The sequence below is a fragment of the Euleptes europaea genome, chromosome 5, assembly GCF_029931775.1.
Source record: "Euleptes europaea isolate rEulEur1 chromosome 5, rEulEur1.hap1, whole genome shotgun sequence".
Lineage (NCBI taxonomy): Eukaryota > Metazoa > Chordata > Lepidosauria > Squamata > Sphaerodactylidae > Euleptes > Euleptes europaea.
The window spans coordinates 52,654,842-52,671,235 of NC_079316.1; the positions used below are offsets into that span (position 1 = coordinate 52,654,842).

The window sequence follows — 16,394 nt, forward strand, 5'->3', positions numbered from 1 at the left end:
GGGGCTCCCGGAGGGGGAACCAAGAAACGTCTTAAATAGGGGTGTTAACGCGCCCCTCCCGATTCCTAAATAGTGGAACGGGTATCAGGAAATCTCCTGCAGCCGATGAAGAGCGGTTTGACTCCTACTGAGCTCTTTCCCACCAAGAGCTCAGGAATGGGCCGCAGTAGCACCTTAGAGATGTACAAGATGTTTGGGATATAAGTTTTCGAAGGTCAAAAGTCCCTACATCAGATCTTGTTAGTCTCTCTAAGATGCTACTAGACTCGATCCTAGCAGTTCTATGGCAGACCAACACGGCTACACTCATAAACTGTGCAGATTTTAAGACACCTATTTTTCTAACAAGGTACTTCACAGCTCCAACTTCTCCTCAGATTTCAGAAGCTCTACTCGTTGGTGTGCTCTTGTAAGAGTATGACAATACTGCGTCTCTACCACAAGAGAAATATTCTTTAACGTCAAGAGTACATTAATCCTTGCAAATACATTCAGAGCACGTACATTTTTTGCAAATATATTCAGAGCACATACATTTTTTGCAGTTAACAACTAAAGGTGGCAATTTTAAACAGACATTCATATATCAACTCAACAGAATTCCACTCTACCCAGGATTCTGCTGTGGAAACAGACCCATCAAAAGGAATTACCCAAACTTTCAACAATACTTTAACTTCAGCAGAACATAGATGCCTGTATTTTATTAGCATAACACCAAAACAAAATGCAATCTTAACACTGAGATAAGAGACAAAATCCTGAAATCATGCCAGAGAAAGAGGACTCTGCAGATTCATATATGTTTTACTGAACACTGATGCAACACTTTTTGCATTTTTATAGAGGCTGTTTGTTCTGTGCATACCACCACAAAGAACCTGATGCAAATCCATCACTAAGTTAGAATGCCCCGATTCAGAACTGCTAGTTCAAGAATTAACTTAATGGAGATGGTGTGCATTTCATGAGGCAACAGAAACAATATAGCACCTACAGTTAAAAGTTAAGATCATTCAATATGTCTGCAGGGTACTTTCTGTTCTTTATAGATCACAATCTACTTTTCTTTATAACAATACTAAAAAAAAAATCCATAGTGGTGTTCACTGTGTTCAGTTCAAGCACCGCAAAGCCAAAAGGCACTTGCCACTCCATTAGATGATGGACGAAGAAACCCACAGCAATATCTTGTGGATTTTCTGGCAGAGTTGCAAGGACTAGCTAGGAAATGTTGAGTGCTGTACAAAGTCTGTATGTCAAGAAAAAAAGAACTGAGGTAATAATTTATATCTATTACAAATAATTTATATCCATTGGTATCTGAAGAAGTGAGCTGTGGCTCACGAAAACTCATACCCTACCAGAAAATATTTTTGTTAGTCTTTAAGGTGCTACTGGACTCTTGCCCTTTTTGACTATCCATTACAAAGTTCATCTTTAAGTAATGCAGCCAGAGTTGTAGCTTTTCTGTAAATTTTGATGTTCTGAGAAAAAAACATGTTTTCCAGAAAATTTGTGTTGAAGGACCCATTTGAAAGATATACTACACTTGGTTACAAGATCTCAATTCACTTTAAGGTCATTAACTAGGTTATGCATAATATTGTCTTATGCATAAAATTGTACTTTTGGTAAATTTAAGAACTATAAAAATCATTTTATTCATCAATAGATTTATTTATTGTATTAGAGATAAAGCAGCAAGCTGCTGCACTAAACATACCTATGCATTTGCCTGTTGGGAAAATTGCAATTTTTCCTAATAGGAATGAACACTGCAGTAAAGGAAACAAGTTTGTGTCAAAAAACTGTTTTAAAAACAGGTTCCCTGTCAACATATGTCAAAGTTATGCCTAGTCTGCAGTTTGCTAAACAGATCATACTGATCAGAGTGACAGCTAAGTCATGTGATGATGCTGGTCTGATCCAGTTTGTACAGCCAGGAATGGGGATTTCCAGAATGACTCATCTCAGGTGAACTGTGATTGGTCATGAATGTGTATATAAGTCTGTATAGTGAATGTAAGTTACCTATTGCCTGAAATATATATGCTGGCGGAGCATGCTGATGCTCAGAGCTGTGAATGTTAACAGCCAAAGGACTCTGTGTAGATATTGTAAATAAACTGTACATAGCAGAACTGCGTGGTGTGAAGTTGCTACCAGGTAAACTCCTGAAGTCCAGACAAGCTGTGCGCGACACTGAACCAGCACTATCCAGAAACATACAAAAAAACACAAAAAAAACATATGCCAGAAGCAATAGTGTAGTAGTATGCATACAAGCAACATTTCCTTGTTCATACTGCTTCCAACTCTCTGCAAAGACTACTGCCTGCCCCCAGCACAACAAAAGACAGGGATCTCGGGGAGGTAGTGGATAGCTCAATGAAGACGTCAACCCAGTGTGCAGCTGCTATGAAAAGGCAAATTCCATGCTGGCCATAATTACACAAGGAATAGAGAATAAAACTGCTGCTATCATACTGCCATTGTACAAATCTATGGCGAGACCACACTTGGAATACTGTGTACAGTTCTGGTCACCACACATAGAAAAGGATATTGCAGAGCTTGAGAAGGTGCAGAAAAGAGCAACCAAAATGATCAGGGGGCTAGAGCAACTGCCCTATGAGGAGCAGTTAAAACGCTTAGGGCTGTTTAGCTTGGAAAGAAGGAGGTTAAGGGGAGACATGACAGAGGTCTATAAAATTATGCATGGTATGGAGAGACTGGAAAGGGAGAAGCTTTTCTCCCTCTCTCATAATACTAGAACGCGAGGTCATCTGCTGAAACTAGAGGGTGACAGATTCAAAACAGATAAAAGGAACTATGTCTTCACACAACGCATAAATTGTGGAACTCCCTGCCCCAGGGTGTGGTGATGGCTGCCAATTTGGAAGGCTTTAAGAGGGAAGTGGACATATTCATGGAGGAGAGGGCTATTCATGGCTACCAGTAAAAATGGATACTAGTCATGATGCATACCTATTCTCTCCAGGATCAGAGAAGCATGCCTATTATATTAGGTGCTGTGGAACTCAGGCAGGATAATGCTGCTGCAGTTGTCTTGTTTGTGGGCTTCCTACAGGCACCTGGTTGGCCACTGTGTGAACAGACTGCTGGACTTGATGGCCCTTGGTCCGATCCAGCATGGCTTTTCTTATGACAGTATTAAAGGCTATCAGTAAACCTGGACATTGAATTAAACTTTAGAACATTGATCTCCTCAGTAATGTATCATCCCACACAGCCCTAGTGTCATAGTAACTGTAGACAAAATCAGACACACAAAACTCCCATGTAATTTGTGACTCAGGGGTTATGCTGTGTCTGTGTCTCGCAACAGGAGCAGCTCACTATGAAGAAACCCCTACCAAAATGGAGAGGACAACCACAGACCCTGCCAGGGCACAAGAACTCTGGCAGTCACTTGCTTTGCAGTCAGTGCTGAATACTACTTATTCCTGCTCTTGTGTGTCTTTGGTCTCTGTGTAGGCAGCTATCTAACAGGGCAAGGGCCAAAAACAATGCACCCCAGACAAGTAAGCAAGGGTGGGGCAGTCCCAGGTCCCACCTCAGACTGCTGGAATTATTTCCCGAAGCCACCTAAACCCACTCTGTGTATTGCCTCAACTATTCTACTGCACCCAACAGTTGCTACCAGTGCTTTGTGGGGGGGAGCTGGCAAATATGCTGGTATTCCAATACCATGCTGTCAGCATGACATCATAATCACATAGACTCACCCCCTCACTCTTCCCCACCTCTGCTCCATATGGTCAGGGTGGACAACAGGGCTGCTGGGGGGATGCCTCATGCTGTACCATGCATCTTGATCCTTTGTGCCCACCTGGGTGACTGGTTAAAGAATTTCTCCCAAGTGCAGGAGGCGTGGGTTTTATTTCAGTCTCTGCCTTCTGCTTTATGGCTGCTTAGCCTGTGGTTGGGCTAAAGGTGAGCTTTGCCTTTTGGCCAGCTTTCCCATAACAGGAAATCAAACTCATGCCTCCCGTTTCCAGATGGTGCCTTTCCCCAGTGAGCTACCAGGGGACAACTTGTGGGGCTGCCTTTGGAATGGGTGCAGCAGTATGTTTTTTTGCTGCTGCCTTAGTGTCTGCATTCTCCTTGCCAGGCAAAGACTGGTGTACCTGCATCCCACCCTGGCTGAGATCCAAACTCTTAGCAGGAGTCCTGGGTGGGTCACTGTAGCAGCCTGTGCTGAGTGAGCTACAGGAGCTTGGGAATGCTGTGGCTGGATTGGCTATGCTGGATTGGCAATGTTCCTGCAGGTAGGGATACAAACCCACATCGGCAGAGTTCACTCCGATATGTCAACTCCAGGGCTCCTGGTGCTCACAGCTCCTTGGGAGTGAAGGGAAAAGCTGGTCTTTCCCCCTTCTCTTCGCACTCTGCAAGCAGGCAGCATGTGTGCCAGGGGATCCAGGCAGCATTACTATACGGCAGTTTGCTGAGTCTTTATACACCAATTAAGGGGCATCAGAAGCATGCTTCTTTGTGATAGATGGACGTTGGTGGGGTTAATATGTACTCTGGTATGATTGCTATGTGGGCAGGGCCTTGCAAAGGGGTGTTTGCATCACCTATTTTCCCTCCTTAAAGCAGCCATAGGATACTGACTAGTGGTGCCAGCATCAAGGCACCTGTAGTGTCAGGGCTGCTAATTGGTGAAAGATCAACAGCTTCCAATTTGGGGGGTTTGTTTTTATATCCTTGTATTTACAGGAAGGAAGACATGAAGCATCTCTTTCATGTTTATTTCTTAATTTGGTATGCATATTTTCAAGCATAGACTAGTATCTGCAGAACACAGAAAAATCTGAAGCAGGCAAGAAGATCTGAGTTGTACTTTCTACAGTATATAGGAATTATAATTACCTAACACTATAAATTGGTCTTATATAGCTGTTAAACTAGAAAACATCTGAAGGGGAAAAGTGAAGCTAAAATAAATATCTTAAAGCTTGCCTTAAAAAGCATTTAACTCATTCTAAAAATAAAACATAAAAGAGGCATTTTCCTCAATGTATCCATCAGAAAAATTGGAGGGGGAAAACTGGGGGGAGATGCCCCCCCCCTCAATTTTCTATTGCTTTCTCAGAGCCTTCACATCTCTAGCTGGGGACTGATAAATACACAAAAGAACCAAACAGTCCCTACTGAATTAAACTCTTCCCACATATTAGCAATTGTTTCAAGAATCACAAGCAAAGAAAAAAAAATCTCAGTCACTATAGGTAGATGCAACATTCCTGTATATTCATGAAACAGTCTCATTGCAGGCATGATTTAAAAAAAGTTATAGCACAGAAAGATCCCCACTGGTGTCAAAATAGGAAATAGGACTTTGTAGGGCAATCACAGTTACAAGCTGAATACCTGTAGTGTCTACAGCATGAACCTCATAGCAGGCAACAACTAAAGGTATTTGGTGCCCTTTGCTGCCCCATGTAACAAAGAATTTAACCACCCTTTACCATTATGTGTGTGTGTGTAAAGTGCCTTCAAGTCGCAGCCGACTTAGAGGTGAAAGCTTCCTCTGCCTAGTTAACTGGCCTTTTGCTTATCCAATATCATTTTATTTCAGGGACAAGGGGAAAATGGAAAATACAGTGCAGCCCATTGTTCAATTACTTCCACGTTGACAAGAATAAAGTAATATAAAGCCCAAACCCTTGCAAAAACTGAACATATCTGCATTGTTACCTTCACTTTCTCTCTTCTCAAACAGCAGAAAAGACAATTTTCATCAAAAGACCAATCAGAGACACCCTCAGGCTCAAAGTCTGTGAATAAGAGGAAGGGAACAAGTTACTTCATATCCATTAAAACCACATTTCACCTACAGCCAAATAAAAGCATTTTCCCAATTCACTACCTGCTTGATAAGGTTTTTGCCACAGTTTAGGACATGCAGGTTTGAATGCTGTCATGCTTTAATTTCCACAATGTTACAAAAGTATAATTTTCGCCTACACAAAGCTGATTTTTCTAAGCAACGCCAAAACCACTGCCAGCTATACAGAGATGAAGGCACGCTCATTAGTAATTTTAGCCAATATTAAACTAACTGTGAGCATTGCCTGGGGGGAGGGAAAAAGCACAAATCACCAAGGTAACATACGTTTTCTAGAGGCAGAGCAGAGGTTGATTCTGTCATTAGAAATGCAGATCAAGGCTAAAAACTAATACCTTTAAACAAACTGAGATCTTTTAATAATTCAGGTCCAAACAGCCCTTCTAGAATACTTTCAAATCCTAAAAGCAAAGAAAAAATTGTTAGTTTTCTAGATTATGCACGCTTCTTCCAGAAAACAATTCTATATGTATTTACTCCTAGAACAAATCTGAGTATGCTTTTACATTGTATTTTTAAGACCTACTGGTCAGCTGTGATAATTAAATTGAAAAAGGGACTAGTTCCCTTTAACTACAATATTTTTACACAGAGTTAAAGAACAATGCTGATCATTAAGCAAAATAATTTCGTAGAAATGGAAAAAGTTTGTCAATGTGGTTCATTTAAAATATTTTTTTCAAATAAACCCTGCTCATTTTAGGCTATCAACTCAAACATGTATATATTTGCCTCAAACTGCAGCTCTCTTCCACCTCCAAATCTTATAATTTCTTACAAAAGGAAAAACCACTAAGGACAACTAAGCAGCATAATATAGAGTGTGCGCATTGTGAAAGCTCGATCACTACTGAGATGATTTTCTTTTTAAAGAGAGCTGGAGAGTTCTATTTTAAAAGATTACACCTCCCCTCAATTATTGCCACTATTTGTAAATGTAAATTCAATGTTACTCTAAATCATGGCTTGCTACTAACAATATGACAGCACAAGTTACTCAGAATATATGGGAAAAGGCACAAGTACTAGGAAAGGGCCATTTTTAAAGATACAACTAATTTCTACTAGAGGTTACTCTAAAGATGAGATATCTGGATTTTGCAGTAAATTTTCTATCTCCCCTCAATACTGTTATGTTTTCTAATATTTATCTTCTGTAAAATATTTGAAACTGAGCAAGAACAGGAGATTTATATACAAGTCTTTTTATATACATGAAAATGTGGTCCAGAAATAGCTGTAATCTTACAGGTTACAGAGTATGTACAGCAATTCTGCCCCCATCAGTAAGGCTGACATCTCAACGTAGGAAAAGCCGTCCTTTCATTTATAAGGCATGAGCAAGAACCATAATGCAACAACTGAGCATTGTCATCATTTCCTACAGGACTCACAACTCCAAAAGCACTATCATTTAATCTTTAGCTGTTAAAAGGGCTACTATAGAACACAACTGACAACAGAAGAACAGATAAATTCCAAAGTAGTCTCTAGCATATGAAACCTTATGCCCCAATAAATTTGCTACTCTTTAAGATGACACAAGGTTTATTGTTATTTGGACCAATGATGATTAACTAAGGACAGAACTACTACGGACAAGTACAGACGCAGAAGAGGAAGGAGACAAAGAAATACAGAGAGAGCAGAAAAACAGGGAACTGCAAGAACAATGTTTACACAAGTGAACGCGATAAATCCAAGCACTCAACAGCATTTTGACATTCAGACTGGCATCATGGCTACAGTTCCCTCGCCTAACTCTAGAGAAATTCAGATCATCCTTATGGGAAAGCCTGACAAAACTAAGTCATAATCAGGGCTGGAAAAGCCTTATAGGGGGGGGGGAATCCCAGAAACCTGGTTGCCTATACATCTAAGGGGCCTGCTATACATCCAACAGAGATGTGTGAAAATGAACGAAATGCTAGGTTTGTCTTTAAAACAAATAAACAAACAAAACCAACCATATAAATAAACGTCACATCATTAATAGGAAATATGGACTGAAGAAGCAACCTCCTCCCCAATGGATTTCTTCAATTTAAAAAAATGTGAGCTCTGCTGCATGCATGGCTAGCCCCTAACATGTTGGCACTTAGACACATAAATTTTAAGCTCTACATAGAGCTGACTCCTAAAAATTTTTAACCTTTTACATTACTTATAACGCTAATTGCCATTGAGTTTGCCACGCACACAATAGTGCAGTCACAAAGCCTGCAAAGCTGGTTACAGAGCCTGGACAGTGCAATCCTACCTTGCTCAGTTCATTGTTCTCACCAATGGTAACACCACTTGGTTTTTATTAATATTAAATATTAGATTTAACAGTTGCATAGCAACAGCAGAACAGCGTATATGCAATACTCAACATCAAAAAAGCCAAATAAGGCAAGAGTGAATACATTCAAAAATTATTTTAAGGACTTGGCAGAATGGTTACATAGACCAATAAAAGCCCAACATACTGCAGAAAGCAAAACTGTAATGTTACAATATGACTTGCTATGTTAATCTTTGAAAATTCTAATACCGGCATTCCCACACCATATCATGCACACTATACTGCAAAGATCTTGAAAGATCAGGCTTTCCTTTTGCCCAAAATGTATTTTCCTACCTCTGGTCTTCAAAGCTAGAAACAAACCTTTTTTGTCCACTTATACTATCTTGCTTCTTATTTGATAGCATTTTTTTTTAGATTGCAATGGGGAAGAATTAATATGGCAGTCCTGTATTCATACCTTCATCATCTGTAAGCAGGCAATGGTGCCACAATTCATAGTGTGTGGGGTAGGTGGGGGAAAAGCTGGCCAGTAAGGGGAAGGGATAATAGACATTTGTGTATTATTAATTACCCTTCTGGCTCTTCTTCCACTCAAGGTGATGTTGGTAACCATATCAACAACTTGCCAGGCTATAAAATCCTGCTGTTAAATGCCTGGTCAGTCACAGCAAAAACAAGAACCATTCAGGATTAGAACCTGGACAAGAGAGCTAATCTGGCATGCATCACTGAGATTTGGCTGAAGGAGTGGTTAACCCCTCCCAGCTGCGTCCCCCAGTGCATTCGGTGATACATTAGCATAGGTCTGATGGGTGTGGAAGTGGTGTCACTGTAGTGTAAAGGCTGTTGACCTAACACTGGGATTCAGAGATAGAATTTGGATTCTGTTGGTGTACCACCCATTCCACTGCCTAACAATCTTCCCTCCCAGTCTGAGCTGTCAGAGGTGATCCTGGGGTGGCGGTAAAGACCCCTAGAATCGTTCTCCTGGAGGACTTCAAAATTCATATCAAAGATGCCTTGTTGGAAGCAGCTCAGAATTTCATGGCCATGACAACCATGGGCCTGTCTCAGGTAATACCTTGTCATACACATTGTGAGCTCAAACTCTTGATCTAGTATTTTGTTCTGAGTTGGATTAATGTGTTTTTTAAAATACTTTTTATTGCTTTTTCCATAAAAATAATACATTTCTTATTCGGTATTCCATATAGCTTTTCTTTCCATATATTTATGAATAATAATGCATAGCTTAATGCATACCTTCATAGTCAAATACATATAATAATTTGAACTCCCCCCCCAACTTCCTCTAACCCATTCTTAATCAAGTCACTCCTTTATATTACTATTTATCTATTCCTTCTAAACTAGTATTTATTTATAATTGTCTATTTCTAGTGTCCATATATACTCCATAACTTAGTAACCCAATCTCTAATATATTCAATTAGCATTAAAGATATTTAAAGATATTATTAGGATACATAATTACTCCAAAAACAAGGATAGAACTATATATTCTTTACATTATCAAGTAAGTTAAAAAAACTCATTGTTATTTCCCTGCACCTCCCCTTACTCCCAACATTTCAATACCCTCCAACCCTTTATCCCTTCTTTTTGAAAGACTTTTTCTGTCGGGGATTTCTATTGGTTTTTCTTGCTTTCTTAATGTAGTCTCTTGGAGTCCATGGTGACCAGTTACTGCATCTTGATCAGTTGAGTTTTCATCCCGTCGTGTTTCTTCTTGGATAGGATCTGTCAATTTTTTAACTCTAAAATGAAAGTGTTTCAAATCGGAAATACAACTTCGTCCCTCCCCATTCCAACTTGGAATCTTCAGTTGCTGCGTACAGTGTCACTCAAATCGACTGTTGTTATGTCTACCCATGAGAAAGATTTATAATTCCTCAGTCTGGTTGGTGATTTTTCTTATTTTTATCAAATTATCTCATGGTCTTGGGTGTGTGGGGGGTGCGCGTTTATAGATAGTTGAAAAAGCTCCTCACTCTTTTTTTGATTAAAAAGCCAGCAAAAGGAGTTCTTGGCACTTACAGGTCTCGGATGTCGGGGTTTCTGTTGTTAAAATGGTTCAATAGCTGGTGTTTGGTAGAGGAGATCTGATCCTGAATCCATTAGAGGAGCTCACGGCGATGGTTTCTTCCTCAGCCGGGCGGGACAAGTGTCCAACACCCCCCCCCCCGGGCTTCGTTCCCAGAGGAAAGTTTGGGAATCAAAACCGCACTCTTCGGCAGCAGGAATTTCCTGCTCCACCTTCCACCTTTTAGGAACGTGGTCAGGACACTAAAAGTGTCCCGTTTTCGGAGCGTCTCCAGGTTCTCTCAAGAGCTCTTGAGAGAAGATGTGATCAGATCAGCCATCTTGCCGGAAGTTCCCGGATTAATGTGATTTGAAGGTACAGAATAGATTAAAGTTCTTTTGCCATGGAATGATCACTATTTGCTTGAGTTTAGACTTACAGAGATAACAAGACTCTGCAGGGGTGGGGAGGTTCTATTAAATGATCTCCCCCCCCCCCACACAGCTGTTAAACTTCTCTCCTGGAATATAGCAGGGTAGAGAAATAAGGTTAAGGACAATGAATTTTTAGAGTTCCTTAAGAAATCTGATATAATCCTTTTACAGGAGACTTGGTCTGTAGCTCCCTTAGAGTTAGAGGGATATAAAGCTTACTGCGTACCAGCTTTTAAATCAAACCCGAGGGGCCGTTGCCAAGCTGGTTTAGCCTTTCTTATTTCCTCACTCCTAAATTTGCATATAATGCCCCTGCTGGAGTGTAATGCTAATATCCAAGCCTGTAAGATTGTTTTTAGTAGAAGTGTTTTAATTTTGGTTAATGTTTACATGCCACCATGTTCTGATAGACATAGTTTATATTTACAATGGAAACAATTGAGTGACTATATTGGGGTCTTAGACAGAAGTTCCCTCTGACTGAAATAGTTCTAGCAGGTGATTTTAATGCTAGACTGGGCAGTGATGTCTCAGAACTGGCCAGAAAGCTGGGGCTTAACCACGGGGAGCTGCCATTACCTTTTTTCCCTAGTCAATAGGTGATCCAGGGACAAAGCTTTAAATTATGCAGGCGTGCGGTTGGCCAAATTTTGTATTCGATTTAGTAAAGTCCCGCTTAATGGATCGGTTGGCCCTGATGATGTAGGTGAATTTACCTTCATTTCAAAAAGAGGCCATAGTGTGATTGACTATATTCTAACTTCAACAGCATTCAGAGATTGTGTGGAATCCTTTAGCGTAGGCGACTGTATTGTTAGGGACCATCTCCCTCTGATGATGAAGTTTAATGTAGAACTCCCTTTGTTTCCTTCCATTTTAACTTTGGGTTGAAGAAGGAAACAGATAATTTTCCAAGAATTCACTGGTCACCAGATGTAATTCAAAAGATATCTCAATTACTTAAAACTGAAAAAATATCTGAGTACAGAAATACAATAATTTGCTCAAGGGATCCCAGGGAAGCTGTTAATCCTTATGAAAATTTAATTACATGCATAGTTGATTTAGCAAAACAGCAATACAAGGGGCAGACAGAATTTTTAAAAATTCCCACCGATACCTGGTTTGATAAGGATTGCAGGGCCTTAAAAACTCATATCCATGACATCTATCGCCAGTTTCGGAATTCCAGAAATGCCCTATTACCGATAGAATATTTCAACCTGAAGAATGTATTGCATCAATTTATCAGAGATAAGAGAAGGGAATACACCTATAAACAATGGGAAAATCTCTTTCAGGCCATAAACTCCAACAATTCGAGGGCATTTTGGTCATTAGACTCTGGAGCACTTAATCCCAGATGCCCAAATATGTCAAACATCTCACCTAGCAATTGGCACCAGTACTTTGCAGAAGTATTCGATGAGGTTGGACTGGGCGGGAATGAGCTGTTACCCCCCACCCCCCGCGCGCCAGCTGAGACTCCGGAGTGGCCGCCTGTTTCTTCGGAAGAAGTGGTTGAGTTAATCCAACACATAAAACTGAGGAAAGCCCCAGGCCCGGATGCTCTGGGCCCTGAAGTACTTAAAGCAGATCCCAATTGGTGGGCCCCTGTATTGGCTCAATTGTTTACTTGGGTGGACAGAACTGGCATTATGCCAGAGGCATGGACCAAAGCAATATTGGTGCCCATACATAAAAAGGGAGACTATACAACTCCAGCTAACTTTAGACCCAGCAGTCTCCTCTCAATTGTAGGGAAACTCAATGCCAAACATCTATTGAATAAACTCTTAGCTTGGTTGGCAAAACATAAGACTCTAGGCCCTGAACAAGTGGGCTTCTGCCAGGGGAAATCCACTTTAGACCACTGCATTGTACTTGCACATCTAGTTAACAAGTATGCTAGGAAAACCAACACCAAGTTATACTCAGCCTTCCTGGACCTTAAGGGAGCATTTGATTCAATCCCGAGAAACCTTCTATGGGATAAGTTAATGAGCTTAAATATCAACAAGAGGTTAGTATTCCTAATCAGCAGGTTGTATACCAACACAAGTTGCCAGGTCAAGCGCACACCGCTAGGCAAACTATCCCCGAAAATCAATATCAATAAAGGAGTTAAGCAGGGCTGCATCATGGCCCCGAATCTTTTCAACCTCTTCCTAAATGATCTGTCTACTGCGTTAAGAGAGGTTGACAGCCATTGTCCCAAAATCAGCTCCATACACACTCCCTTGTTACTTTACGCCAACGATGCTGTGCTATTGTCATGCTCAAGGTTGGGTTAAAGAGATTACTAAACCGGTGCCATGAGTATTGTACTGCAAATGGTCTGCTGTGGAACTATGCAAAATCTAAGGTCCTGGTATTCTCAAAGTCCAGGAAACCACTTAAATGAATAATTGGTGGCAACTCACTTGAGCAGGTCAAATATTTAAAATATTTAGGCATTTATTTCCATCATCATGCATCTTGGAAAACCCATTATCAATTTGGAACTAAATCAGCAGAACTTAGTTCATTCGCAATTATTCGTTTTTGTTTTTGTTTTGTCAATAGAGGAAATCAATATATCCCTGCTGCCCTTAAGGTCTTTAACGCCAAAGTCAATGCGCAATTGCTGTATAGTATTCATGTCTGGATCAGTGCACTAGGTTATCCACTGGAACGCACCCAAGCCAAATTCCTCAGAAAAATAATGGGTATGTTCTGTTGTTTCCCATATGCTGCATTGTGCTTGGAAACTGGCCAAATGCTACTTGAAACAAGAGCGTGGCTCATGACTGTAAAATTCTGTAAGGCAGATTCCTCTTCCTTTATCTACTATATGCTCATGGAGTCACATGCTTCTAAGTTGCTTCAACGTATTGAGAGCAAAATTAAATCTATTGGCTTTAACTTCGACTCCTGAGGCAGAAGCTTTTCAAAGGATAAAATGCAGACTCTTAGATATAGGACTTCAAGACCTAAACAGCGCTGCTAATAAAACATGCTCCCCATCAAATTTAGGGGTTCCTTTTGATGCTTATCAGCCCTCCCCATACTTATCTCACCTATGTGATCCTTCTCAACGTAGAGCCATTTCTCTGGCCAGATTTAATGTTTTGCTATTTGAAGGCAGATTTTGGAAAATTCCTCTGACAGGCTTTGCCCTTGTGGCATCAATTGTATTGAAACGGTTGCTCATGTCTTATTTTACTGCAGTTTCTACACAGAATCTTGTAACGAACTTTTAAGCCCCCTGTTGGTTAATATACAGAAAGTCTCAGATTTTTTTAACGTTTCCTATTTATTGAATAACCATTCGCCCCATATATTAGAGACAGTGGCACAGTTTTTAAAGTTTGTTTTAAAAGCCCACCAAATGGTTAATTAACTGTCAAATGGTTGATGTAACTGTCTTTTAACTATGCCATAAAGGGCACTTTTTAATATCTCCATTCCTTTTGCACCCTTTTTGTATTGTTTTTATGCCAATAAAGGAATGATGATGATGATGACCTTTCCCTAGATCCAGATGGATCCAAACGGCTTTCTGACAGTTCATGGCCATTTCCCTGTTGATATGGTTGGTGCAGAGAGCCAGCATGGTGTAGTGGTTAAAGTGTTGGACTAGGACCTGGGAAACCAAAGTTCAAATCCCCACTCGAGCCATGGAAGCTTGCTTGGTGACCTTGGCCCAGTCACATAATCTCAGCCCTGACCCTGGCTAGTATTTGGATGGGAGACCTCCAAGGAACCAGGGTACTAACACAGAGGCAGGCAATGGCAAACCACCTCTGAACATCTCTTGCCTTGAAAACCCTACAGGGTCGCCATAAGTCAGATGTGACTTGACGGCAAAAAAAAAAAAATTGGTGCTCCTTTCAATAGCCTAGTTGACCTTCGGAATGACAAAACGACCTGGGCAGTTGACACAATCACTTCCAGGAACCTCTCTCAGGTGCAGGAGCAAAAATAGTCCCTCAGTTTTCTGAGGGGCTGCAGGCGATAAAAAGACAAGGGCAACGTCTAGAGCAACAATGGAGGAAGATTCAGGACAAATCCAATAAGACACTTTGAAAGCTCATTTTAAAACATATTCCATGCCAGTGATGGTGGCAAAGAAATAATACTTTTCTACCACCGTTGCATCCACACAGTTTAGGCCAGCAGAGCTGTTCCAGATGATCAGAGACCTGTTGGGATCTGGCCTGCAGGAGAAGGTGGCCTGCTTGTGACCTTCTGTGATCGTTTCAACACTCTGCAGATGAAATCTCTCACATGTGCACCAATGTGAACTCTACATTAGAGCAGTGGGTCATACAGTGCCAGGGTACCAACTTGGCCAGTTATTTGGGATACTTTTCAGCTTATTCAGTCTGAGGATGTGGAGAGATCCTTGGAGGTTTGAGGCTTACCACCTGCTTGTATGACCCTTGCCCTTCCTGGCTACTTAAATCTGCTGGGAGGGGCTGCCTGACCAAGGCAATCAATGGTCAGTTCTCACAATGGCAGGATGTGGGCAGTGGGGTCCCTCAGGGATGTGTTGGGACTGGTGCTTTTCAATCTGTTCATCAATGACCTGGAGCTGGGGGTGAACAGCAAGGTGGCCAAGTTATCAGATGACACTAAATTATTTAGAGTGGTTAAAACAAAACTGGACTGTGAAGAATTCCAAATCTCTCCAAACTGGAGGAGTGGGAATTAAAATGGGAAATGAGATTTAATGTGAGCAAGTGTAAAGTGATGCATATTGGGGCAAAGAATCCCAACTTCACATATATACTGATGGGATCCGTGCTGGCAGTGACAGACCAAGAATGGGATATTGGGGTGGTAGTGGACAGCTCGATAAAGATATCCACCCAATGTGCTGTGAAAAAGGCAAATTCCATGCTGGCCATAATTAGACAAGGAACAGAGAATAAAACTGCCACCATCATACTGCCCTTGTACAAATCTATGGAGAGACCACATACTGTGTGTAGTTCTGATCACCACACCTTAAAAAGGATATTGCAGAGCTTGAGAAGGTGCAGAAAAGAACAATCAAAATGATCAGTGGGATAGAGCAAAGCTTCTTAAACTGTGGGTCGCAACCCCATATGAGGTCGCGTAACTGAATGTGGGGGTTGCAAAAAATTTAGCAACAGTAAAATCGTATTTTCCTTTTTAGCTACCGCATCACCTGTTGACTCATGTTCAGTGTATGGTCTACTAAGACCCCTGGGTCATTTTCGCACATAATACAACCAGGACAAGTCTCCCCTATCATATAATTTTAAGCATTTGATTTTCCCTATCTAAATGCAGAACTTTACATTTATCTCTGCTGAAATTCATATTATTTAGCCCAGTTATTCAGCCTGTCAAGATCATCCTGTATTTTCTACCATATTTGCTACCTCTCCCAATTTAGTATCATCTGCAAATGTAATAAGCATCCTCTCTATTCCTTCATCCAAATCATATGGATGATCAACTTGCTGAACATCCAAGTTGCCAAAGCCAGTCTAAAGAACATGGCCCTGAACTGGAAGTATTTCTTGCAGAAAGTGAGCTGTGTGTGGTGGTGGGGGGGGGGGGAGGAGATGGTAAATGATGGTATGCTTTGGTCAAGTCTATAGATGCCACAAAGTCTTTAGTTGGTGTGCCTCTGTGATGGTTTTATCACACGTTCCCAATGTTTCATATATTTATTTAGAAATTTAAGATATACTATGGCTGTCCTGTCCCCATTTTTTTAGGGACTGGGAA

The 16,394-nt window shown here is 40.9% G+C and overlaps 1 long non-coding RNA gene across 1 annotated transcript in view; it reads right to left on the minus strand.

Moving 5' to 3' along the window:
- Positions 1–5,739: 5,739 nt before the first annotated feature.
- The window catches only part of LOC130477361 (uncharacterized), a 34,754-nt gene continuing 24,099 nt past the window's right edge, over positions 5,740–16,394 (minus strand). Inside the window, exons 3-4 of the long non-coding RNA XR_008933323.1 lie at positions 6,217–6,282; positions 5,740–5,810 (exon numbers count right to left, since the gene is read on the minus strand). This is a non-coding gene — a long non-coding RNA (uncharacterized LOC130477361). The remainder of the gene's footprint in view (positions 5,811–6,216; positions 6,283–16,394) is intronic.